This window comes from Notechis scutatus, chromosome 1 (assembly GCF_049901735.1).
Source record: "Notechis scutatus isolate UNSWTSFEM ecotype Mainland chromosome 1, rNotScu1.2, whole genome shotgun sequence".
Taxonomy (NCBI): Eukaryota; Metazoa; Chordata; class Lepidosauria; order Squamata; family Elapidae; genus Notechis; species Notechis scutatus.
In genome coordinates, this window is record NC_142009.1 from 60,140,064 (window position 1) to 60,166,971 (window position 26,908).

The window sequence follows — 26,908 nt, forward strand, 5'->3', positions numbered from 1 at the left end:
TCTCACCTCAGAGGGGATAATGTTCCAGAGGGTGAATGCTATAGCAGAAAAATCTCATCTCCTAGGTCTTGTCAAATAAAATGCCTTAGTGGATAGACATGCAACATGTGTCTCTTGCCAGACCTGATAATATTGGTTGGTATAATTGAGTGGTCCCATGCCAAATTAAAGGTCAAAAACAGTACTTTGAATTGGACCTGGCAACCAATGTATTCTCAGAACAGAGGTGTAACAGCTGTCCTTCCACAGCATACAAAATTGCCTGTGCCACCAGTTGAAACTTTGGGGTACACTTCAAAGGCAGACCCATGTGGAGCCCCATGTAGAAAGTCCCAATATTCTTTGTTTTACATCTTGGATTACTTTTTTCATGTGATATTCTTTCAACCATTAGAAAAATTCTGCTTAACATCTCCCCCTCCATTAATGTAAGGGCTCCCTTAAGTCTAGTTAAAGAGTTGGTGTTTACATGGATTTTGGCATCATTAAGAATGTGGTTCCAACTGCTGGCCAAGAGGGAGACATCACAAGGAGTTGGGGTGCTAAGTCTGCCTGCCAACTGAAAATACACAATGAAAATAAATTTTGAAGGAGACATGCCTTTGATCTTTCCTACAAACAAAAATAAACATAGAGAAACTTGTTCTAATCCCAAGGGAAATGAAACATCCCTACTTTGATCTGCACTGGCTTATTGACAGTCTGCAATGAAGGCAAATGCATTCAGCGGGTTCCATTCTGAGCAGGATTGTTATGCTAATGTCCCTTGCAGTGATGAATATGCATTGTCACTGATTCTCACAAGAAGCCACATCCAATCCAGTGAACTGGATAAGATGCCAGGAAATCGTTGGTAGTTTTCTCATTGAGATAGTATTTGGCTTTTCTTGACCTAGAAAGAAAACAATAGGTTTACTGAAAGAAACGAAATTAAGATAAAAAATGATAATTCTTTTTCTATCTTACAAGATTTGGAAAGATGATCCTTCTCCTTACCCCATGCCAACCCTGACTAAACAATCAGCTGGAACAGAGATGATGATAAGAAACAGGAACAACACTAACCTGTTTGTTTTTTCAGAATGTTAGGCTCTCTAAGAAACTCTTTACTGAATATTCAGAAGTCATCATATCAAGTCTAACACTTCACATCCAACTATCAATTTTCCTCTTTGTTTTGTTGATTCAACATTAGTGTTATTTCAGAATATTTTAAGTAGAAACAGAAATGTGTCTGAAAGCATTTGATTCTTCAGGTGAAGTTTGATGATTTGTTGAGAGCAGCAGTTTTGCCCCATTCATGAAATGAACTGGGATATGGATTTATATAATACATTCTTATTCTTATACATTCTTATACATTCTTACAATATGCATATAATTATATAAATAGAAATTAATGCATTTTGGTAGGGTTTGGGTTATTAAGAAAAAGTAGCCAAATGAAATAAAAAAGTGAATCCACCAGACATAGATGATGGTTCTTGGGAGTATGTTTAATATTGGCTTTTTGTGTGTGTCTGGGCTGAGATTGTAAAAGAAGAAAAGGTAATTAAGTGTTTGGATTGGTAGTTGCATGACTGCCAAGCTATTTATAAATTGTGTAGGCCTAACTGTTAACAGCTCATGTGACTATAGCATCTTAGAAAGTTATGTTTGCATATATTCAAGATATACATATTAAAAGGAACAGGGCTGGTCATTTTGATGAAAAGAAAATGGTTTTCAAACATTTTCAGAGGAGATATGAAGATGTTCTAAATGTGAAATTTAGAAGGGAATTTTGTGACATTCTCATGATATTTTTGCACTTTTTTTATTACAAGGTAGCCAGTCTATATGGGTTCTTACAAAGCACCAGAACTCTCCAACAGCCCTGACTTCCCACACTTCCATTAAATCTCAGGGAAAGAAGATATCAGGCCACTGTTAAAGAGAAATTTGAGAAGTTGTTGAAAAATTATTTTTTTCTTGGTGAAAACATTTGGTGGAGAATGTCAGAATGTCATCACTGCCCCCACTTTATTTGGCCTCTCAGAAGGAGTAATGGTTTCACTGTTAACTTATTTGCTTGTAAACATTAATTCACATCTATCATGCAGCTGATCAAGAGAACTGATATAGGAATCTCCATAGTTTCCCAACAACCAAAATCCTATGAGGTGTACTTTCTTAGTGAGATGGATTTCAGCCTCAGTCTTCTCATTCTTGACTGATGATGCCTTTTTAAAAGGGAAGCCTTGTATAATATGCAGTTGCACAGAGACTTTCCCTCCCCACAATCTCTAAGGGTTTGGAAAAGTTACTATATCTTTTTCATGTTAACTTAAGTTGAAGTAAGACTTTCTCATGTTGTACAAACATACTGCAAATTTTATGTACTGCTAATATTCTACAATAACAATGGGGAAAAAATCTTCCTGGTTCATTTCAGTACTGTAGGAAGACTCTGGAAGCTACATATCAGTCCTTGGCTAGAGCATGAGTCTGTATCCCAACTTTTCTTTGTAAATTAATAGTCAAAGGAATAATTTCAGCAGGGGTTTATCTCTTTGCTGGTAAATGGTTCAGTCTTCTGTTCTCGTTATGCTAAGTAACTTATGCATTACCTTTATATTTCAATATTTAAAGACCTGACTCTGAAGATTATCACAGAGGAAGTTAGACTTTTGGGAAGCTATGGTGGGGATGAAGACAAGTAGCTTTCTTGCTCCAGGGAACTGAATGTTTATTTCTAAAGATACAGAAACAAAAAAAGAGAACATTAAAATGAATATCCCAGGACTACAGTGTGGAAACAAACAACAAATGTGGAGAATGACAATACACTGTAAATTGGGGAACAACAGATGCTTAATTGGCTTAATATAGCTTTACACCACAATCATTCATAACAACCCAACAGAGAAAGAAACTCTTTGCTCAGAAGTGTTCCTTGTTAAATTAATGTTGCAGAGTTACTGTGTTTGTAAACAATAGGAAGGGAGTTCTTCTTGCTCACTGGAGCTTGTCTCAATCAGTTCAAATGAGATTTGCACCAGCAGTCAAACCTGCTGCCACTTGGTTCAAACTGACAAGAAGAGCTGCTTCCCTTTACCAGATATAAAGGAACACATGAATTACTTTAGGGAAAGAATGGAAGAGATTCTGCCTAGGAAACAATTTGACAAGGGAGGCAGGAACCCCCAGTGAATTAATGGTAGATAAAGAAACTTAGGAAGGACTTGCCCTAATTGATCAGGCAGTTAGAAGTAGTGGGAAGTTTATACCTTCAGACTTGCAAGATTCTGTTAACAAAGCCTTATATAAAATAGAAGTAACTCATTTGGTTGATTTGCTGTCTTGTTTACCTGGGGGGCTGAAGTGGAAATAATTTTATGCTAAGCAATATGAACCATCATAGCCAGGAGTGAGTAATCCTTGGCCAAGATAGAGCCTGTACACATAGTTAATTATCAATAATGAAATAATCCAGTACCCATTAAGTCTGCTATTGGAGACTTGCTGAACTGGCTAAATTAGCATGGGAAATGTTGAAAAAATTCTAGTATGAACTTCAACAAAATCGGTATGGTATTTGGTACAGACAAAAGCAAGGAGGCAAGTGTCTTACAGAAAATTTTATACCACAGAATAAAAGGCTCTAGAGCCAAGATATACATGAGATGTCCATACCAAAGTCTTCAAGAAATCACAAAGCCAAGCCCTGTTCCCTGTGTACATGTATATTTCACTTGTCATTTTGCAAATTTGATTTTCCCCCACCATGGGTGCCACTGTTTGCACATCCTGGTTAGGTCCAGGTCTTCATGTAGGCCTTATCTTTAGTGGCTTGATGTAAGGAAGAAATGTCCTTGCTTCCAGCTAGGTTTTCTTTTGCCATTTTATTGTTCTGAAGTCCTAAGGCTTCATGAGAACTCAGGAATGAGACTTCAAAGTTATAGCTGCATCCCTAGATATGACCCTTTCCAGGCTCTGGTAAAAAAATGTTAACTCCTCTGGTCTAGATAGGTTTTCAGAGGTGTCTTGGCTTCCTCTTCTAGGTTATTGTTGCTTAACTCCACTGTGGCAATATTGAGAGCAGACTTATATACTGATTCAAGGTTCTTTACAGCCCTCTCTAAGTCAGTATCTTGCCCCCAGTAATCTGGGTCCTCATTTTACCCACTTCAGAAGGATGAAAGGCTGAATCAACCTTGAGCCAGTGAGAATCAAACTGCTGGCAGTCACAGAATTAGCCTGCAATACTGCATTCTAACCACTGTGCCACCACAGCTCTTATATTTTAATCAATTTGATTTGATGTATCAACTAAACTACACATATGGCATTTTTCATCCCAAATTAATCTAGATGAATCTGTGTACTACACAGTGGTCCAGTGATTTACATCTTCCCTCAACCAGTTCTCTCAACTACAGAGGATAGGGAGAGATCAGGTCCACAGCCCCCCAAGCATGGAGTGTTTCGGGGTTCATCTAAATGAAACTACTGGGTAAGCTCATCTACTGGTTTGAGATTTGGTATCTTCGGTATTCTGAACATGCCCATATCTACATCTCAATCCTGAACTGCACATGTGAAGTTGTTCATTTTTGATTCAGAGTCTAGAGCAGCTGTCTCAAACTCAATTTAGCTGTGGGCCGCTGGAGGCAGAGTCTGGGTGAGGCTGGGCCGCATAAGGGATTCCACAAAAAACGTTGTTAAAAAAAATCCTCAAATGCCGCACTAATATTATACTTTCATATCATGGTGGGGGCCACAGGATATCGTCCTGCGGGCCGCAATTGGCCCACGGGCCGCGAGAATGAGACCTCTGGTCTAGAGGCTGTTTATGTCTTTGGCTCAATCCTAACAACTGTTGCTGTTTGGATCTTGAGAGTCGGAAATGTTGCCATCATTGGTCTTGAATGGGGCTGTAGTTTCCTATTCAAATGCACAATCTGGGAGTCCTTTTGGACTCAAAGAGCAGGTAATACCTGTGGGCAGGAGCAATTTTTAACTTGTATACCAGTTATGTCCTTTCCTTGGTTGAGAGGCCCTTCAGAGAATTACTTATTCCCTGGTGACCTTATGACTGGATCATTCCAATGTCCTCTACAAGGAGCTGTCTGCCCAGAGACCACCCAGGAGCTCTAGCTGGTTCAAAACGCAACAATGTTAGCAATAACAAGCCCCTTTCAGTATGCCCAATGAGTGCATTGGCTTCCATTTGGCTTCTGAATGCAATTCAAAGTGTGTGTTATTACTTATAAAGCTCGTATGGCATAAGGCTAGGATATCAGTGGGACTGCTTCTCTCCTATTCTTTTTGCCCACTCAGTATGTTCCAGCAGAACATACCTCTATTAAATGTTCTTGTCTTGTGGGATCAAGGAAGTATACTTTGTCTGTTGAGGTCCCCATTCCCTGGAGTAGCATATATCCGCTCCACCATAATTAAGACTGTACCCCTCTCTTAGAGTTCTAGAAAGCTCAGAAAACCAGGCTTCAATCCCAGGCCTGGGGCTGATTTATTATTGTTTGTGTAGAGCCCTGTTTTATTTGATTTCGGTTCTCTATAAGATTATTTTAACTGGATTGTCTATTTGGTTTGACTTTTATTGTACTTTTATGGATTTTCCAGTTTTGTATACTGCCCAGAGTCTATTGGAGCTAGATAACTAATATGTTCAAATAAATAAATAAATAAAAATACAATGAAAATAATGTTCCTTAGCCTAACCCCTTTGGATAGGCTGCAAATTCCTCACCGAATCCATGTTGAAATTCATTTTACACTGCTATATGGGGCAGACTATCTATCTTAAGCAGATTATCATTTATGGTCCTCATTGAGACATTTTGGAAAGAAATACACTGAATCCAGAGCCTAAGGACCAACTAGCTTTATTTCATACTCATCAGACAGGAGGTCCTGGAAGTATTTGTGTACTTAGTGTGACAGCTTGAAAGGATTAGTCCTTCATGCATCAGGCACATTATACATATTATATGTGGAAGCTTCCACACAATGCAATATTCTTTTTTAGCACAGTTTCATGCAGATACAAAGCATCCTCTCTTTAAATGTTCTTGATGAATGCAGGAAAAAGAGCCTTCTAGCAATGCTGACATCATAGACAAGATGTTAGAGACAGAGCTAATGAGCTGCCAAATAGTGTGTTGAGTTTAGTTTTTTGCAGAATGCTTGAGTAAGTCACACTGTTACTCTAGGGTTTTTCTGTGTCACTTAAAAACATTTCCATCACGACATTTCAACTATTCTTTCTTCATAATTGCATGGTAAGTGGAAGAACAATCCTACTAGCCTACTCTCACTATGATAAAAATGCCCTTATAATATAACTGTTTGTAGCAATTCTTAATCAGAATCTATAGAAATAGAAGAAGTTGTCTATATCAACATACTATTTCAAACCTAAATTCCGATGATACTGATAGTGAAGGGTGGTGAATAAGTATTATTATATTTAACCCCAATATTTAACAGTTGGTAAGCAATCTGGCTATTTTTGTTTTACAGCAACATAAGCATTTGCTATTTAAGACAATATCTATACTGTACTTTTTGTGAGGACATACAGAACTTCAAATAATTTAAATTAGGGGTGTCAAACTCATGGGCCGCAGACCGGATGCATCCCACGCTGGCCCCGCCCCCACCTGGTTTAGTGAAGGGGGAAAAAGTCCCGATACGTCATGTGATGCCACCGTGACGATGTGAGTTTGACACCCCTGATCTAAGTGAAAGATAATGTTATACATTATATATCCAGAAAGTCTAATTGCCTCTTGCCGCCATGACTTGGATGACTGAGAAAGTCCAATTGCCTCTTACCTCCATGACTTGGATGACTGAGAATCTCCATAGACATGATGTTATACAGTTTTTTTTCAATACAGCATGAATCTCATATTTAAGTTGCTCTATGAAACATGCAACTTCTTCTGCCTGTGGTAGCTGAATCCTCAAATGATTAAAAACAGGCTTTGTATAAGTACTAAATGCTGTCTGATTGTTATGAAGAATCTTTGCCATTGAAGCAGGCTGAATTTCCAAAACTTTCTGATAATAGTCAGTCCTGGGGACATAAAACGCATAGTGTTTGTCCCAAGAAAGGAGCTATCAGGAGCAACCCTAGGCAGAAACCAATTTTTTTGTAAGTAAGTAACTAAGTAAATAACTGAAGCAACTTTAATAAGGTCAATTCTAGAAGTACTGAAAAAGAGAAGAGCCCACTCTGTTGATAAAGTACTTAACTTTTAGCATATTTTTTGAAGTTGAAGGGACCACTTACCTCTTTACATGCATTTTTAAAAAGTAAATACAGTTCAGGCAAATTACTCTAAACATTGCATGCAACAAATTCTCCAGAAATAAACAAGAAAGTATTTGAACTGCTATATCCAATGTTGTAATGATAGGATTTCTTTTCCATTTTGCTAATAATACAAAGGATGCCAGTAGCAACAAGGCAATTTTAGTTAAGTTTGTGTATTGGAAGTTTAGCCTCCTGTTGTTCTTTGCTTTAGCTCAGTTTTTTGTCTCTTGATCTCTTGAATGTATATTCTCTACAAAAGCAACAACCAGTCCACAGACCATGGGTTAGGGACCTATTTCTCTACAACATTGTCCACCCAAGTTTCTTCGGATTTCTTATTGTGTTCTACAAAAGTTCTAGTGTTGGTCTGCATTTTAAGCGGGAGTTTTGTATGTTCTGATTGGCTGAACAGTCTGACAGCAAACTATAAAAGGGAGCTGTCAGATGACATTAGCTGTTACCCATCAGCTGGCCAGCTCAGCATGGGTAACCTGTTTCTTTGCTACAGTAAACACTGTTCATTCATTAATGCCTGCCTAGCTCATTCTTAAGAAAGACTACAAAATTGGCCACAAGGTTCTTCTGAAAGCTGAGGAAGAACAGAGCCGGAAGTATTGTCGTTCCTTTTTGCTACCTCAGGAAAGACAAGATGTTGACTGCTCCGACATTTCCGTGTTTCCACCCATTGTCAGACACTTGGGAATCTTACATTAATCATTTTGACTGTTTCCTAGATGCTGCTGATTTGTCTGAGATTTCAAACCATAGGAAAAAAGCATATTTCCTAAGCTTTTGTGGAGCTGCTACAGTTTTTGATACCGCCACAGCACTGTTGGCGCCACAGACTGTTAAAGCAGTATCCTAGGAAGATTTATAAGAACTTTTAAGTAATCATTACTCACCTAAACCTTCTAGGATTGTGAGGCAGCACGCATTCAGGAGACGAGTACAGGCTGAGGGAGAGACTATCAGTACCTACATGGCCACCCTCTGAAAAGTGGCACTACATTGCGGGCTCCGGGATCTCGAGGATCAATTGCTTGATCATTTAGTATGTGGTGTATGAGATCTCAGGCTTCAAATACATTTGCTTGCCAAGGGCGATTTAACCCTGTTGAGGAGTCTCAAGCGGCAGAAATGTCAATTATCTCTGCTGCTGAGATATAAGGCTCTAATTGCACTGCTACAACCAAACCAAATGCTACCATGCATTACGATGACAGTTTCTCTGACAAATTTTCTGAAACCGATGAAGATGTAAATCACCTCAGAGGGCAGCCCCCACCACAGCGGAAAAAATAGAATCCTGATAACAAACCTATGCAACCACAATCAACCTGCCTGAGTTGTGGTGGTAATCATTTAATATCCACATGCAGATTTAGAAACATAATTTGTTTGAAATGCCAAAGAAAGGGACACATAGCTAGGGTGTGCAAATCTGGAAAAAACTTTAATCTACAATACCAGCCTAAAGTTAGATCACAGAAACAAAAAGAAGAATGTTTTACTATTACTAGGGCTTCTTACAATTCTAAGTCACCTAACAATTTTTCTAACCAGATTTACACTAACAAAATTCATGTAACTGTCTCCTTAGAAGGAAAGCAGTGTCCAATGGAAGTTGATAACGGCTCATCGTTATCCATTGTATCCTGGAGCACGTTAAAAAGGTTAGTTCCTGCCATCACAAAGAAACATCTCTAGCCATGCAAACTAAAAGACTACCAAGGGCGCTCTATTCCAGTAATTGGCACAGGAAAATTTAGAAACCAATTTCAAAATTTTGAGGGACTACTTCCTCTCACAGTAGTAGAAGGAACCCTACCAAGCCTATTAGGTTTAGACTGGTTCACATCTTTGGGACTTACAGTATCTAGAATACATCCCATTCAGGATCAGGATTTACAAGCCTTATTTTAAATAGGTGTTTAGTGACGAATTAGGGCAATATGTAGGAACTCCAATATCATTTACCTTGGACCCCAATATAGCACCTATCAGGTTAAAACCTAGAAGAGTTCCTTTTGCATTAAGACCTAAAGTAGATGCAGAATTGGATAAACTAATAGCCTAAGGGGTTCTAGAACCCACAGATTTTGCAAAGTGGGAGACCCCTATTGTGACACCTTTGAAGCGTGATTTGTGCTGATTATAAAAGTACCATAAATAAGGCCTTGCAAACCAATGCTTACTCAGTGCCAATAATTCAACATCTGTTGCACTCACTGGGAAAGGGGTCTATTTTTGTGAAACTTGATATGGCTCAGGCCTATCAACAGCTACCTGTTGACAACCTTACAGCAGAGGCACAGACAATTGTCACCCATCGTGGTGCTTTCAAATGTACAAGATTACAATTTGGAGTTTCAGGGTTATTTCAATACCTTATAGAGAGACTACTTCATCCCGGGTGTAGTGCCCTACTTCGATGACGTTCTCATTTCTGCATGCAACAAAGAGGAACTTTTCAAACACCTCAGAAGGGTCTTAGCCTGTTTCAAAACAGCAGGCCTTAAATTGAAGAAAAACAAATGCAAATTTGCAGTCAGCCAAGTAGATTTTTTGGGATACCACATAGATGCCAAAGGTATTCATCCCATTGAATCAAAGGTAAGAACTATTAAGGAGGCCCCCAAACCATCCGATAAGACTGAACTGCAAGCATTTTGGGGCTCCTGAATTTCTATAGCTCTTTTCTCCCTCATAAGGCTTCTGTGGTGGAACCATTACATAGATTATTGGATGCAAAGGCTTCCTGGACATGGGGGCCCAAAGAAGAATTTTCTTTCAATGCTGTAAAAGCTCTGTCATCATCTGACAGTGTATTAATACAATTTGACAGGGATTTACCTTTGGTACTTTGCTGCGATGCATCCCCTTTTGGGATAGGTGCTGTGCTGGCACACAAATTGCCAAATGGCCTGGAAGCACTGATAGCATATTTCTCCAGGACTTTATCAAGTACTGAGAGAAATTATGCACAGATTGATAAGGAAGCCCTAGCAGCAGTCGCTTCTGTTAAAAAATTTCATGATCACCATTTTCAGCTTGTGACCGATCACAAACCTTTATTAGGCATTTTGTCTGGGGATCATCCAAGTCCTACAATACTGTCTCCAAGAATGACTAGGTGGACAATATTCCTTGCTGCCTACTCATATACATTAATACATAGAGCAGGGAAACACCTTAGACATGCAGATGCTTTGAGCCGTTGTCCTTTAGCAATCCCTGTAATTGACCCCGTGCTATCATTAAATGTGTTCTCATTAGATGATCAACAATTACCTATGACTGCAGCAGATATTGCTCAATATTCATCGAGAGACCAGGTAATACTACAGGTTTTGGATTGGATGAGAAGGGGTTGGCACAAAGAAAATTTAGACACAAAATTCTTACCTTTTAGAGCCAGGCAGCATGAGATGTCCACCCAGGAGGGGTGTTTATTATGGGGTTTCTGTGTCATTGTCCCCAGCAGGTTGAGGCCTGGGATAATTGATAGTTTACATGAAGGACATCTGGGTATTGCCAGAATGAAAGCACTGGCAAGGAGTTATATCTGGTGGCCAGCCATAGATGCAGACATAACCACTAAGGTCAGGACCTGCCAGGCATGTCAACTATCATGGCCTGCCCCACCAGCTGCCAATCCTGGAGAATGGGAATCAGGTAAGTCCCCATGGTCACAAGTCCACTTAGATTTGGCAGGCCCTTTCCACGGCCACATATTCCTAATTGTAGTGGACTCTTACCCCAAATGGGTTGAGTTGTTCCTCATGCATTCTATTACTTTGGAAGCTGCCATAAAAGCATTAGACTGTTTGTTTGCAACTCATGGATTTCCAAATGTTCTTGTTTTGGACAATGGTCCACAATTTGCATCAGCTAGTTTTGAATTGTTTCTAGTTAAGAAGGGTGTCAGGCATGCGCTGACAGCCCCTTATCACCCAGCAGCAAATGGGCAAGCTGAAAGGGCTGTAAGGGCAGCCAAGGAGGTTTTGGGCAGACTTGAGGGAGAAGATTGGCACTCAAAATTAGCCACTTATTTACTGTCACACCATATCACCCCCAGCTCAGTGACAAATCATTCTTCAGCAGAGCTGTTGATGGGGAGGAGGCTTAGGAATAATTTAGATAGGCTCCATCCAAGCTACTCTCCTTCAATTCCCTTAGATTCCTTTAGTCAGGTGAGGTCGTTCCAGGTAAATGACTCTGTATATGCTAGGAATTTTTGGGGAAATCCTCTTTAGATTCCAGGGCAAGTGGTGGCTGTCACGGCCCCAGGTCTTATAAAATTGGGTTACAGGATGGCAGAATATGGTGCCACCATATCGACCAATTGAGAGGCCGTTGGGGCTCATCCCAAAGTAACTCAGAGGGAAATGAACAAACAGAGGGAATGTATTGTGGAGATGACGAACCGGAGTACGAGACACCAATGAGTGATGCATGTGCTGAAACAAACCTACCTAATGAAGAGTTCCTGAGAATTCTGGTTCATCTTTGGCAAGAAGTCCAGCGCCACCACTTCTGGAGAGTTTGGTAACAGCCGATCCATTCCAACCAGCTGAAAAGACTGAACTGCGCAGGTCGGGCCGAGAGAGGCGACGTTCCACCTATTTAAATGATTACGCATGCTCCTAGCTGGGGGAAAGGAGTATTGTGTTCTACTAAAGTTCTATTGTTGGTCCTCATTTTAAGCGGGAGTTTTGTATGTTCTGATTGGCTGAGCAGTCTGACAGCAAACTATAAAAGGGACCTATCATACGACATCAGCTGGCCAGCTCGGCAGCATATCGGCTGACACGGGTAACCTGTTTCTTTGCTACAATAAACACTGTTCGTTCATTAATTCCTGCCTCAGCTCATTCTTAGAAAAGATTACAAAATTTCTAACTTCCTTTTATTGGCTTCATTTATATATTATTTTAACTTCCGTTCATAACTTCTTAGTCAAGCAGAAGAGTAGTAGCATCGTTCCAGATTTCTAATTATAATAATAGCTTGTCCTTTTCCATTTAAGTTTCATCACTTCAAGCTTATGATTCAAGATCTGCGGGCAAGCTAATTTAATTCCAGCCACTTCTAGATTTAATAATAAAAAGATTAATTCTTAGGCTAGAATGATGCATATTTTGACAGATTAAGAGGAAAATAACAGGGATGATGGACTCTTTAGAAAACATCAACCTTCTAAGTTCAATTAGATGTCTTAAATATGTATTGTGTATTATATTATAATATATTAATATTCTTTCTCCATAACTTTTAAGGCAGAGAGAGAGTGTGTGAAGAAAAATGCAGCAAAGCAGTCTTAGATTGTCCAGCAATGAATCTATATTATGCTGAACTGATGCGGAAAATATCCTGCCCCAATATAGTAATAACAATTACAGAGCAACAATAACAATTGTTGACAAACTGAGTTTTTAACAGGGTGTGGGGGGGAGGGAAGAAGAGAAAAGAGAAAAGAGAAGAGGAGAAAGGAGAGGAGAGGTGAGGTGAGATGATGAGATCTTGGAGGTCTTCTAGTCCAGCCCCATCCTCAAGTAGGAGACCTGATATCATTTCAGACAAGTGGTTATCTAATCTCTTCTTAAAAACTTCCAGTGATGGAGCACCCACAAAAGATGGACTGGCAAAGAAGTCTGATACCTACCTACCTAATATTCCTGTATTTCAATAACTTCCTGTGCATGGAATCCAGATATTAGCACATGTCCCTAATTTTCTAAGGAAAGGGCAAACTGATTTAAGGGAATATTCAATGTTCAAAGTTTCTGGTACATTTGACCATCGTATAGCAGTTTGGATTAGCAATATTTCTGAATGTAGATCACTTCTCAGAGATTGATGGCTCTTTCAGGATGACTGGTTTGAACAATAATGGACAGCTGTTACTACTTCTGTGTGCATAGGATCCATATGCCCTCATTCAAAACTGATGTTTTGCTGTGGGGATGTTATATTATCCCAGCACTCAAATGGCAACATTTAGTTGCTAGGAAATGGAGCACTTTCTCCTATTTAGTGTGCCTGATGGTATTGCATATGATCTGTGACTGCCAATTTCTGATAAGCATGTATTGAATAATGGCTGTGACATCCATGCACATTAAGGTTGTTTCTTTTTAATATCAAATAGAAAAGTTTGATATAAAATGTCATTGTAGGAAAAACAGCATAAAGTAGGAAATATTAACCATAAAATTCTATATATTTTTTTCATTTAAAGAATGTTCAATCCATTCAATTAAGAATCACAAACATAATAATAAACAAAATTTTTGAAAGAGCAGCTATTTTCTACATCTTCTCAATTATATAGGATTAGAATATTGTCCCTACAGGATCAGCAGCTTGAGTTTTAGGGATAAATTCTCCTATAATTATAAGTTGTGAAATAATTAGTCATATAGGTATTATTATGTAAGTAGATAACTAATTAAATATTATTCCATGGTTAAGTCTACTGACATTTGAACAGCACCATAGATTGTGTGTGGGTGTTTTTCATCACAGAATATTCCACTTTTCTCCCAGAATGCTCTGATCTAACTGTTCTGGGAACAAATGAATTCTCCAGAAAAGGATGCACTGTTCCCAGGAGAGCTGGACTGACATGTTCCAAGAAATAAAAATGGAATATTCTAATATTCCACAAACATTCCATGGCTAGAATGCTGATATTTTCATAAGATGTACCCAAAGTCAGACCCCATAGGCCAATCACAATATGTTTTATTTCAATTTGTTTTCTTTCAAAGAAAATGTTACTGTACTTAGGAATGTTCAAAGATTAGGAAATCAAATGATTCAGAAAATGTCAACCAATTTAACTAATTCATGTACATTTATATAATAAATGGCCCACGGGACTGATTTTTGTCTGTGAGGCCTGACTTTCAAAAAAAAAATGTAAATTGTAAATTAAAATGGCTACTAAGATTCTAAGAATTAGCATTAAGTACTGCATCCAGAACATTTGAGTATATGGGACCAAGGTGGATAAAATTGGGCTTGGATCTGAAACCCTAAGAATTCCCCTAAGAAGCTGCAGGATCAGGTCTGTTAAGAATATACTAGAGTTAGTATGCCCCTGTGCATCTATTCAATGGGCACTATTACCTTTCCAGTCTTGGACTGTGGATTTGTTTTCATAAAAACTTTTTGTGTTTTATTCCATCCCCAGAGCAACTGATTTTGACATTTGATAGGATGAGATGTCTGCTCTAAGTGGTTGATTTTGCATGTTAAGAATTAAGGGCAGAACATAAGTAGTCATTGCTGAACTGACACTTATGAGGGTTTCTTTTTAGGTGGCAAAACAGCCTTGAATATTGTACTGGATGACCTAGGGGAAATATGATTGCCTTGGGCAACAAAATGTCAAGTATTTTGACAGCACAGTCCTTTTGGCAGAACCACAGCTGTCACTTTAGTTGTAACATTGAAAAGAAACCACTCCTTGACAATCCAGAGTCCTAACTTCATACAACTGATTCTTCACCTTTCAGGTATTATTAAGTACCTGCATGTCCAGTTAGGAGCCAAGGTGAATTTTTACTTGAATACTCAAAGTTTTTCCAGATATTCTTGATAAAAATGGAACATTATTTTTTTTTAAAAATGAGTAAGGTATGTTTTGCTCACATTTTCCTGTCACAGTAGGAATCTTTAGTGTTACCTAAGACTGGATTCAAAGGAAAATGACTCTGACCATTAATTTATTATTGCTCATCATTTAGTAATCTTTATTGAGGAAGATTAAAAAATATAATGTAGGAAGAAGCAGATGATAGTCAGCTTTTTACTGCTGTATATAATTCTGTAGTCATCCATCCATCATTCTTGCATCACTGCATATTTGGATAGCCAGCCTAATCAAACATGAGGCAGATGGAACTTGTGCACTTGCTGTCTCGGGAATTACTGGAGTTTTCTGTCCTTTTTTTAATCTGGAAAACCAGAATTGTTTCTGGATTGGTGTTGGTACATCTAGATTCCTTTGGAAAGAACATTATACTACTTATCCTTTGATAGTTGCCTTGCTTGCCCATGAGCTGGATATAGAAATTTCACATTTTTTCTGGTTTAATTGATCAATCTAAATCAATATCCAGATACTTGGCATTTGCTCAAGTAGATTCTGACCAATAGGTTTTTCCTGAGGGCTTCTGCCTACTTCTTATGGCATTTTATCAGGAAAATTTATTTATAAAATGTTTTTGTAAACATTTCTTAGCTTGGTAATATAAGGTGAAAAATCACCTGATATTTCTACTCTTCACTTCTATTAATTACAGACAATTATTAATGCAGGGCCAATGACATCCTATAATGGCATACTATAATTGTATTATTGATATAGATTTAATTTCTGTTAGGCAGTTAAGTAATGCTTCACTTGAAAGTTTTGTTTGATACAGAAGCAATTGTTATGGGATTTTTCTTTTTTAATATTTATTTATTTACTGTCAATTGCTTACAAGATAATAGGTATAAGTAAAAACATAGTTATGAATACATGGATACATATAAGAAAAATAAAAAAATAAAAGAAATAATAAGACAGGGACGGTAGGCACATTGGTGTGATTGTGCACACCCCTTACAGACCTCTTAGGAAAAGAGTGAGGTCAATAGTAGACAGTCTAAGGTTAAAGTTTTTGGGGTTTGGGGAAGAAATCACAGAGTCAGGTAGAGTATTCCAGACATTGACCACTCTGTTGCTGAAGGCATATTTCCTGCAATCAAGTTTGTTGCGATTAACCTTGAGTTTGTATCTATTGTTTGCTCCTGTGTTGTTATGGTTGAAGCTGAAGTATTCATTGACAGGTAGGACATTGCAATGTATGATTTTATATACTATATTTAGATCGGACCGAAGGTGGCGTAGTTGTAGGTTTTCTAGGTCTAGAATTTCGAGTCTGGTGGCATAAGGTATTCTGCAATGAATAGAGGAATGGAGAACTCTTCTTGTGAAATATTTCTGGACTTTCTCAACTGTGTTAATATCAGATACGTAATGCGGGTTCCAGACTGATAAGCTGTATTAAAGTATTGGTCTAGCAAATGTTTTGTATGCTCTAGTTAGTATTGTGATATTACCAGAGAAAAAGCTACATAGGATTAGGTTAACAACTCTAATTGCCTTTTTGGCTATGTAGTTACAGTGGGCTCTAGCACTTAGATCATTAGAGATGAGTACTCCAAGATCCTTGACAGAGTTTGGATCATCAAAAGGTCTTGACTATTCAGCCTGTATTTTATTTTCTGTTTTTTTTTTTTTTTGCCAATATGTAAGACAGAGCATTTATTTGTTGAGAGTTTGGATCATTTTTTAAATCATTTTTTAAATTTATTTCCTTGATTCCAAGAAAATTTTATAATCACCATTCGGCATATATACCATTATGAGAGGAAGAAGCCCCTTAAGCTGAAGATGTGGTATAAAAAAAAAGTGAAAAAAATAAGTGAAGAAGAAAGGAAGGTGAAGAAGACCAGAAGGAGAAAGCACAAAACACCAAAAGAGGGCTGAAGACACTAAAACACAGGGGAGAAAAATAACAGAACCTCTAGATGTGAATGTGTGGGGTCAGCAGCAACACTGCTAGATCGGAGGAAATCCAGTTGTAACAGTTGAGTAGGAGCTGTACAAAATATTTGTCAAAATGACATATGCAGAGCACCAAGAGCCACACACAGTCATTCCAAAAATGTTGTTACACAGTGGTTGATAACAGCAGAGCAGGAAAATTTAGGAAGTTGATTATTCTGGAATCAGGTGCTAGCAATGTGAAGAATCAGATAGAAGCTACTTCTGCGTAGTACCAGTTGTTAATCAGGAAGACTAAGTACTGATAGCAACTGCAGTCTTTAAGGAGCAGTAAAAGGAGGATAGAAATGCTACCTCTCTATCCAAAACCATTCTTCTGAGGGTACATTAGTGTCTTTGGGACAGGAAGGATCAGGAAAGAATAAAAGAAGTCCAAGAGCTTCAGTAAACTTCTTCTTTAAAAGAAAGAAATGGAAGTTAAAAAAGAATACATGAAAAGAATCCTGGATTCTAGAACCATGAAATTATGGGTTATGTAACTGTAAATAAATTAGAATTGAATAATTCTAATTTGGAACAGGAAAATGGAGAGTAAATATCAGAACAGCTTCTGGGAGTAAGGAATGAAAAAAAACATTTGTATTATAAATGCATCTTTATTTTTGTTATATGCTTTTGTAATGCAATCTTTGAAAGGAACTGTTTGGCTTTCTGACCAATCTCAGATCAGATCTGCAGCTATCACAAGTGTTTGGCAGTAAGAAAAGGAATGCTTTAGAAACAGTCCACCCACCAGGAAATGATCAGAAATGATATTTAAGAGTCTACTCATTTTTTCTGTAGCAGATGCAAAACAGTAGCTGATCTGAAGACATCGGAGTAACACTTTGTGTATTATGAACTTCCTGTATCATGGTGCCTTTGAGAAGCCATCACAATTGACAAAGGAGTTAGAAATGACATTCACAGCCTGCTGACAGACTCCTAATGAAGTAATTTAAATCATTGTTTGTAATCACACACACAAAAGAATAGTAATCAAAATATTTGATCTAAATCAAGTGTTCCATTTGGGACAACATAATTTAATTCCCAAACAAGTTAGTCACTAGTTATGGTTACTAGTTAATTCTATAATAATTAGAGGTTTGCATGTACTATAAATAAAGCCACTATATTAGCTGGCATTTGTCTTTTATACAATATTGTCGTATTTGCATAGAAACAAATTGAATTGAAGAATTTTATTCTAGTATGCATAAAAAGTCACTTATCTAAAAATGAACATTTTAAACAACTTTTTATTTCCTTCCTGCATATCCATTGGCACAGAGACCCCTTTATTAAAAAGTAGCTATCTAGAGTGTGATGAAAACATGCAAACCCCAATATTTTTCTCTATGCTGATGATGCATTGAAAGGCAATTGCCAAAAATTAGCAACAGGAAGGCATTCTGCCACTTTGAGGAAGAAGCATAAGGTCTAACCATATGTTTAGATAAAGGGTCTCTTAAATCATGCTCAACTCCTGATGAATTGATGGACATGCTCCTATAGCTCTCTTGGCAATTGCATTAAAATGGTTTGCCAGTATCTTCTTCCACTATGTTTCTCAGTTTCCCAATTAGGTCTACCACCTATAATTTCATTGTAGCTCCTCTAACCTATTAAGCAAGTTTTACCATGCTTAACTTTTTCAAAATTGGTTGGCTAAGTGTTTCACCTGTCACCAGTTCAGCTGAATAAAAATGAATAACCACCCACAGACTTCCTCAAGATAATCCATATAAAATAAATATTTAGAAAAAGCACCGCCACAAGCATCTAAAGAGGAACTTTATCCACTAGTTCAACATCTAAGGACAAAGCCAGGTTTTAATGGCTTGTTTAAATAGGATCAAGGTGTGGCCCACACAAGTTTCTTGGGAACATTTTTTTTGAGGGCAGAATTTCTAACAGAGAAGGCCCAGGTCCCATATAATTGATGGGATTTGAAGCATATTGATCTACTATCCATAGGATGGATAGAAACCATGGAAGTCAGATGTTCCCTCAAATAACTGGGTCCTGAAAAGTTTTATATGCAGATTGCATCTAGTAGATAACTGACACCAGTACAAGTTACAAAGCAGCAATGCTATGCAGGCACACCATGGCATGTCCATAAGTCCACCATGCCACTGTGTTCAGGACTAGTTGCAGCTTCTCATCTCTAAGAGCAGCCCTATGTAGAACTCATTGCAATAGTCCAACCACAAGGCTACCAGTTTCTAGTGTCTAAGGGTTTCCTACTTAAGGAATGGGTACAATTAGTATACCAGATGAATTAGTGCCAAGGCTGTCCTAGCCATTCCTGCCACTCGCTACTCCAGCAGGACTTTTGAGTCAAAAATACTCTCACATTGTGTACAATTCCTGAAGGAAGACAAGCAACCCCAGTCAGGACTAAAAGTCTCAGCCCCAGTCTGCATAGTCTAATGTGTTGTCAACATCTTGAAGAAATGGTAGTTTCAGCTTTGGTTTAGCCCTGAAACTACTAATAATGTTAAAAAATGTACTGATCAATGTGTTCTTACTTGCAGATATGACAGATTAGACTGTAATCTAATTAGAAACTAGAGAACAAGAGGATAAACAATTTTATAAAATTTGGGATCTTTTCTATCAATGGTTAGATAACAAAGTACAGTAATGAAATATGTAGATTTCTAGAAAATAATAAATATATAAAGATGTACTTTTTTATTATAACTACAAAATGATTTTAGGATAGATTTGATGATAATATAAACTGTTATACAATAAATTAAGTAAATTATGGTTATCTTATAAAACATGAATGAATAAAAGTATAGTCAAATGATTGATTAATAATGATACTAAGGTATTTAGTTTCTGATTGACAATATGAGATTATATGTAATGTAATTGTAATTGAAGACTACGAAATGGAAGCACAAAACAATTTGTAAACCAACCAGCACACTGTATGTACACCTATGGAAGACAGCTTGATGTTTTTATGTTTTGTTTGTTTATGTTTGTTTTTAAAAAACCAATAAAATTTAATAAAAAAATGAACAAAAAAATTAAACAAAAATAAAAAAAGAAACTACAATCTTCTATACCCAAATGAATATTGTAATTTTTATGTCCCTCTTTTGTTCATGTATATGCATGTTGAACCTTCTTTCTTCTGTAGACCAGAAAGCCATGGTGCATGTTGCAAGCTGCTCAAAGCAATATTTTAGAAATGATTATTCAGCCAATTCTCCATTAATTAATTAGTTTTGTATACTCGGATCAGGCTCAACTTCTATTCACTGTGTAGACAAATGTTTACCACATCAACTTGTCTCCAATAATAATCTTCCAAGGGCATTGCTATAATTTATTTTATACTGTCCATTATCATCATCTTCTGCTTCTTTCAACCTTGCCAAGTAGAGTCATTTTCTCTAATTTATCATCTGCTCATAGCACATGACCAAAGTCTGTCAGTAACTGCTCCTTAATCATCATCTCAAGGGATCAATCAGTTTTTATTTCCTCGAGGATTGATTGTTGCTTCTTGCAATTCATGCTACTCTTGGTAACTATCTTTGGATCCATAGTTCCAAGACATGTAAGTTATTTTTCCTCTCTTCCTTTATGACAGACCACCTCATCTACTGATTATTACTAGAAGTACCATTGCTTGAATTATTCTGATCTTTCTTGTCATAAAAGTATCCTAATCCTTCATGATATTGTCTAAATTTGTCAATGTCTTCTTGCTAAAGATTAATTTCTCTATAGTATTTTAGTACACTGACCATCTTTATCTGTTCCCCATCACAAAAACACAAAACTACCTACCTCTTTTACCTATTAACCAGCAACAAGTTCCCTAATATTTTTCTTTAGCAAAATGTTTCCTGGATATTTTAAATTCTGAATATATTTCACTTGATTCAAATTCCAGATTTCCTGTATTGCCATTCTTAATAATATATTTATTTCATTTATAAGTGGCTAATCAATAATAAATTGAACAAACATGGGGTAAATATTTTATTTTCTATTCTGAACAACTCTGTATTTCCAAATTCAGTTCTTACTACATCCTCTGTCTTGTTATAAAGTACTAGCTCTGTACAAAAAGCAGACAATCCTCAGAAAATAGAAAAAGGACAAATCACACAATGCAAGAATAAATGGGCCTGTGTATTTTCATTTCTATGTCAAAAATTACACAAAACTCCATCTTATGACCACTACCTGTAAAGGTATTTGAAAATGATTTTGAGAAACAGGAGACAGACACTGGATCAATTCCAAGCAATGCTAGCACTGAAGGCTATTGCCTCCCAGTGCTTATTATAGTTGTCTTTCAAGCCCACCTTCGAACCTATATCTGCCCTTCCTTCCACCCCGGACTTAAATAAACCCAACCAAACCCACTATTTACATCCACCCTTCTCTACCATGCCTCTACCCCACACCTATTTCCGCCAAACCAAATCCATCACCAACACCCCCCACACACAATCAACAGTTATGAGACAGCTAGGCAAGTAAGTCCCATGCCAGCAGTGCTCCTGCATTTCGGCGTTCCTCTCAGCGTGCTCCAATTGTCAAAATGGGACTGCTGAACACTGTGAGTTGGTTTTTCAGCTTCATACAGCTGCAGTATAGATGCTGATCAGCGTCACTTCTATTGGTGTCCTCCTGGCTGGTGTAGGCACGTTGCCACGAGAGTGAAGAGATAGGCAGCTAGTGAGTGTCGGGACAACCTGCCTGAGTGTCGGGCTCAGAGGGTCCACCGTGAGCCCAACAAATAATAACATTTGTCACACTTTTTGATTATCTCTGGTGGGAGCAAGATGGGGTAGTGCATCCATCCTTGCTCTACTTGACCTCTTGATGGCTTTTAATACCATTGACCATGGTATCCTTCTGGAGCAGCTTCAGGGGTTGGGAACTCTATGTTATCCTGGTTCACTTCCTTTGTGGCCACTCTCAGTCAGTGTTAATAGGGAGGTGAGAGATCCAGCCCTTGCCCGCTGCTTTGCGGGGTCCCACAAGGCTTGATATTCTCTCCAGTCCTGTTCAACATCTACATGAAGCCATTGATTGAGATTGTCCTTCACTATGGACTGAGATATCATCAATATGCTGATGACACTCAGCTATATATCTCAGCCTGTGGTGAGTTAAGCAATGCCGTGATCTCCCTCTCGCAGTGCCTGGAAGCTGTTAGGGGCTGGATGTGCAGCAACATGTTGAAACTGAATGCTGGCAAAACCAAGTGGGCTTGGGGTTCTTTGTCCCATGGACAATTGCCACTTTGGTCTTGGTTATAGTGGCATTGCTTCAAACAGACCCTGTGTGTAATCTGGGGGTTCTCCTGAACTTACGACTCCTGCTTGAAGAGCAGGTGGCAGTTGTGGCCAGGAGGGCCTTTGCATAACTGCAGGTTGTGCACCAGTTATGCCTTTTCCTGGATCAACAATCCCTATTCATAGTCACTCATGCCCTAGTCACCCTCCGTCTTGACTATTGCAATGGGATCTACATGGGATTACCCCTGAAAAGCATCCAAAACCTCCATTTGGTGCAAAATGCAGCAGCCCACATGTTTTATGCAGATCTCAGTGCCCACATGTATCATCTCTCCTACAGGAACTGCATTGGTTTCCAATTTGCTTCTGGGTGCAATTCAAGGTGCTAGTTGTCACCTTTAAAGCCTTTAATGGCTTGGGACCAGGTTATCTAAGAGACCATCTCTTACCAGACACATCTACCTGATTCACTAGAGCAGGTAGGCAAGGAATGTTGTGAGTCCCATGCCCTAAGGAGATACATCTGAGAGGACCAGGCCTTTCTATGTGGTTCTGCCAGCAGGCCTGGGGAACCCGAAGTGGGATGGAACCCATTAAATGGCTGATATGAATATGTGTTGTTACAGGGGTGGGGGTTATTATTTTATTATTTTTATTTCCTATTTTATTTCTTTTAAATTGTTTTTTTATGTTCTCTTAGCCATCTTGAGTTGCCATGTGCAAGTAAGCGGCAATATAAACTTTCTAAATAAATAAATAACCAATTTTGATTTTAGCACATCAGCTTAATAGACAACAGTATTCATACGATCACAAAGCAATTAAACAACACTCAGATGTATGACAGCCATTTCCTTATGAACCTACTAATTAAAAAAATGAAATTCAGCAAATACAAGAAAAGTATCTTCTCAGCAATCCAATCCCACCACATAACTGTCAAGACTACTGTTTAGAGAGGAAACTACCAACACAGAAATAAGACAGGACAACATCCATCAATAGGACTATCCCATCCAAGCATAGACAAATCGGGCATTTCAAAGTTATACCATCCCAGCTGATTGACAAACCACACTTCACCAAAACTTCTGGATTCATATTACTAATATACAGTAGTAAAGAAACTTCTGAAACTCAAAAACTGAGCTCAGAGAACATCAACCTTGCACATAATAACTCTGAACTACATATATTTACCTAGTATTAGTTTTAATATATATGTTTGTTTATTTTATTTGTCAAGTGATTATAAGATAATATGTATAAGTATAAACATAGTTATGAATACATGAAATGGATACATATAAGAAAAATAAAAAGAAACAATAGGACAGGGATGGTAGGCACGTTTTGGTGCACTTCTGCACACCCCCTACAGACCTCTTAGGAAAGGGGTGAGGTCAATAGTAGACTGTCTAAGGTTAAAGTTTTTGGGGTTTGGGGACGAAACCACAGAGTCAGGTAGAGTATTCCAGACATTGACCACTCTGTTGCTGAAGTCATATTTCCTGCAATCAAGTTTGATGCTGTTAACCTTGAGTTTGTATCTATTGTGTGCTCTTGTATTGTTATGGTTGAAGCTGAAGTATTCATTGACAGGTAGGACATTGCAATGTATGATTTTATATACTATACTTAGATCGGACCGAAGGCGGCATAGTTCTAGGTTTTCTAGGTCTAGAATTTCAAGTCTGGTGGCATAAGGTATTCTGCAACGAGTAGAGGAGTGGAGAACTCTTCTTGTGAAATATTTCTGGACTTTCTCAACTGTGTTAATATCAGATACATAATGTGGGTTCCAGACTGATGAGCTGTATTCAAGTATTGGTCTAGCAAATGTTTTGTATACTCTAGTTAGTAGTGTGATATTACCAGAGAAAAGCTATGTAAGATTAGGTTAACAACTCTTAATGCCTTTTTGGCTATGTAGTTATAGTGGGCTCTAGCACTTAGATCATTAGAAATGAGTACTCCAAGGTCCTTGACAGAGTTTGGATCATCAACAAGGTCTTGACTATTCAGCTTGTATTTTATTTTCTGATTTTTTTTTTGCCAATATGTAAGACAGAGCATTTATTTGTTGAGATTTGAAGTTGCCATTTGTTTGACCATTCTGATACATAGTCAAGGTCTTTTTGAAGGGTAGCATATTGTCTGTGGTGTTGAATAGCTTTACATCATCAGCGAAGATAATTCAGTTGCTCTTAATATGATCACAGAAGTCATTTATGTAGAGTATGAAGAGAGTTGGTCCTAGAACACTGCCTTGGGAGACACCACTGTTGACAGGTACATAATTTGATAGGACGCTCCCAATTTTGACCATTTGTTGTTGGTTTGACAGGAATGCTTCTACCCAGTTATGCAGATGTCCAGATATACCATAAGATTTGTATATTTTGTTTCCTGGCATGATCTTCATAATCAAAGTCTTTTGTGCCATCATTAAAGCATGAATAAACCTCTTTCTGGTGTTCAGTTGCTCTCTTAATTATTCTTATGTCACCAATATGATCTTGTATCTTTCTGCTTTTCTTAATACTTTTTTTAATCTAGAATTTCTCTACCCAGATACAGCTATATTTTTTTCTTTTAAGGCATTAAGCAAAGTTTTATTTGCCTAAGGAGTAAAAGCAATGTAGTAAGAGCAAGTAGAAAATTTTCTTGATTCTCCCTTCTTTGTACAGTTGTGTATACATCATTCTTTTCTAGTGTCTAGGCCACAATCTTTTCTCATATTTGTTTCTACAGAATGTACAGCTAAAGCTTTAAGTGTCTCTTCTGCAGTTTAAAGCTATCAGCTACATTAGGTCATATTATCATATTTTAACATAGCTCAGCAAACTCCACCTTTCAAGACCCTTTGTGTTTGAGTAAACCTTTCCAATAGCAGACTAACATTAGCAAGAACATAAATATTCATAAATTCATATTCATAATTCATAAATATAAATTCTAATTAAGGCTGAATATATATTCACATAACTAATCAAATGGGTTGCCTTGAAGACTTTTATTGATTTGTTTGGTCAAGGTTTCATCTCACATAATGTGTTTCTTGGTATTTTTTCCCTCCATTTTTTAAATATCATCCATGACAGCTGAACTGAAGTGCTACTATCAGAAATCATTTTATATGCAATATTTGAGCCTTGAATTTAGTTTGCAAAATTCAGAGAAATGTGCAGTCTGAAAAACTGACATGTTAATTCTAGGCAGTATGAATGAGACCAGTTCATTTAAAATTGAACAATTATCTTTAACATTTCTTGTTTAAAGATGATCTTAAGATCAACAGTTGCATATTCCAGCTTCTGATAATTACCACATATCAGGTGTACCTACCAATTTGCTTGTATGTATCTTTGTGAGTGTGCCTGCAGCTAGCATACAGGAAAAAAAATATCAAAAAATATTCTTATATTTAACACAACCCAGAAAATTAGTCTGCAACTAGAATCCTCTTCAGGTGTGACCTGTAGGTATTCCATTCAGTGCAGAAGTGGTGTTTCCTAATCATACTGGTATATGAAGAGGTGAACTTTTCACGCAATTGTTTGTACTAATTCTTTACCCATAAAAGGAATCAAGATTGTTAAAGACCAGCTCACAAAACAACAACAGCCAATGTTTCCTGCTGCAGCTGACTAAACAATAAGCTGCAGCAAGAAAGTGCTTATTGTCCCATCTGTGAAAATTTTTGCCACTTTCCCCAATTTGGGTTAATGACGCCTGTCTATCATTTATCTCCTCATCCTCCTTCAAGAATAGAAAAGTTGACAATATCAGGCCAGGGTTTAATACTCACCTCAGCATAACAAGTTAAAGCTATTCCTATACGTTCATGCAAGCTTTCCAAAAACAGATCGCTGGGCATTGGGGGTTCTAGTAATTTTCTATATCTCTTGTCTCATCTAGCTTGTTAGTCAATCTTGGATTACATCTGCTTAGTATAATTAAGTTTTTGGCAAATGCAAACACTGACACACACATAAAATAAAAAATACATGCCCATATATACATACAGGCAGGCCTCCATTTACAACCATTCATTTAGTAACCGTTCAAAGTTACAACACTGAAAAAGTAACGAATGATTGTTTTTCATACTTACAACCATTGCAGAACCTGCATGGTCACGTGATCCAAATTCAGGCAATTGGCATGTATTTACGACAGTTGCATTGTCCCTGGGTCCTGTAAGAACCATTTGTAACCTTCCCAACTGGTGTCTGACAAGCAAAGTCCATGAGGGAAAGCAGATTCACTTAAGGATCACATGATCACTTAATAAATGCAGTGATTCACCTAACAACTATGACAAAAAAGGTCATAAAGGGAGACATAACTCATTTAACAGCTGCCTTGATAGGCAACAGAAATTTTGGCTCAATTGTGGTAGCAAATCAATGACTACCTGTATATACATTATTCTATTTTTTCCTAAGATAAAAAACAAACAAACTAATCTATATCCAATTTTCATGTTGGATTCTCTACAATCCAAATGATGTTGTGAAGGTCCTACCTTAGTACCTTAGGCTGTAGGAGTCTGGACAGGATCAGCTGATATCTAGCAAGATGAAGTGGCTTTGTTTTTTGAAGTGGCTTTTCTCTCAGATCAGGTGATTTTTTTTTCATGTTTATTTCTGGATGGAGTTGCACTATCATTTGCTGGTCCTCTGAACTCAT

General features: G+C 37.7%; 1 long non-coding RNA gene across 2 annotated transcripts; it reads right to left on the reverse strand.

The window, feature by feature from the left end:
• LOC148132818 (uncharacterized) lies at window positions 1-26,908 on the reverse strand. Of its 2 annotated transcripts, none has more exons than XR_015746922.1 (3): window positions 26,745-26,908; window positions 2,634-2,734; window positions 1-915 (listed from the first exon to the last, which is right to left on the reverse strand). It is a non-coding gene; the product is annotated as an uncharacterized LOC148132818 (long non-coding RNA). The 2 variants fall into 2 exon arrangements; XR_015746921.1 differs by lacking the exon at window positions 26,745-26,908 and adding an exon at window positions 26,334-26,450.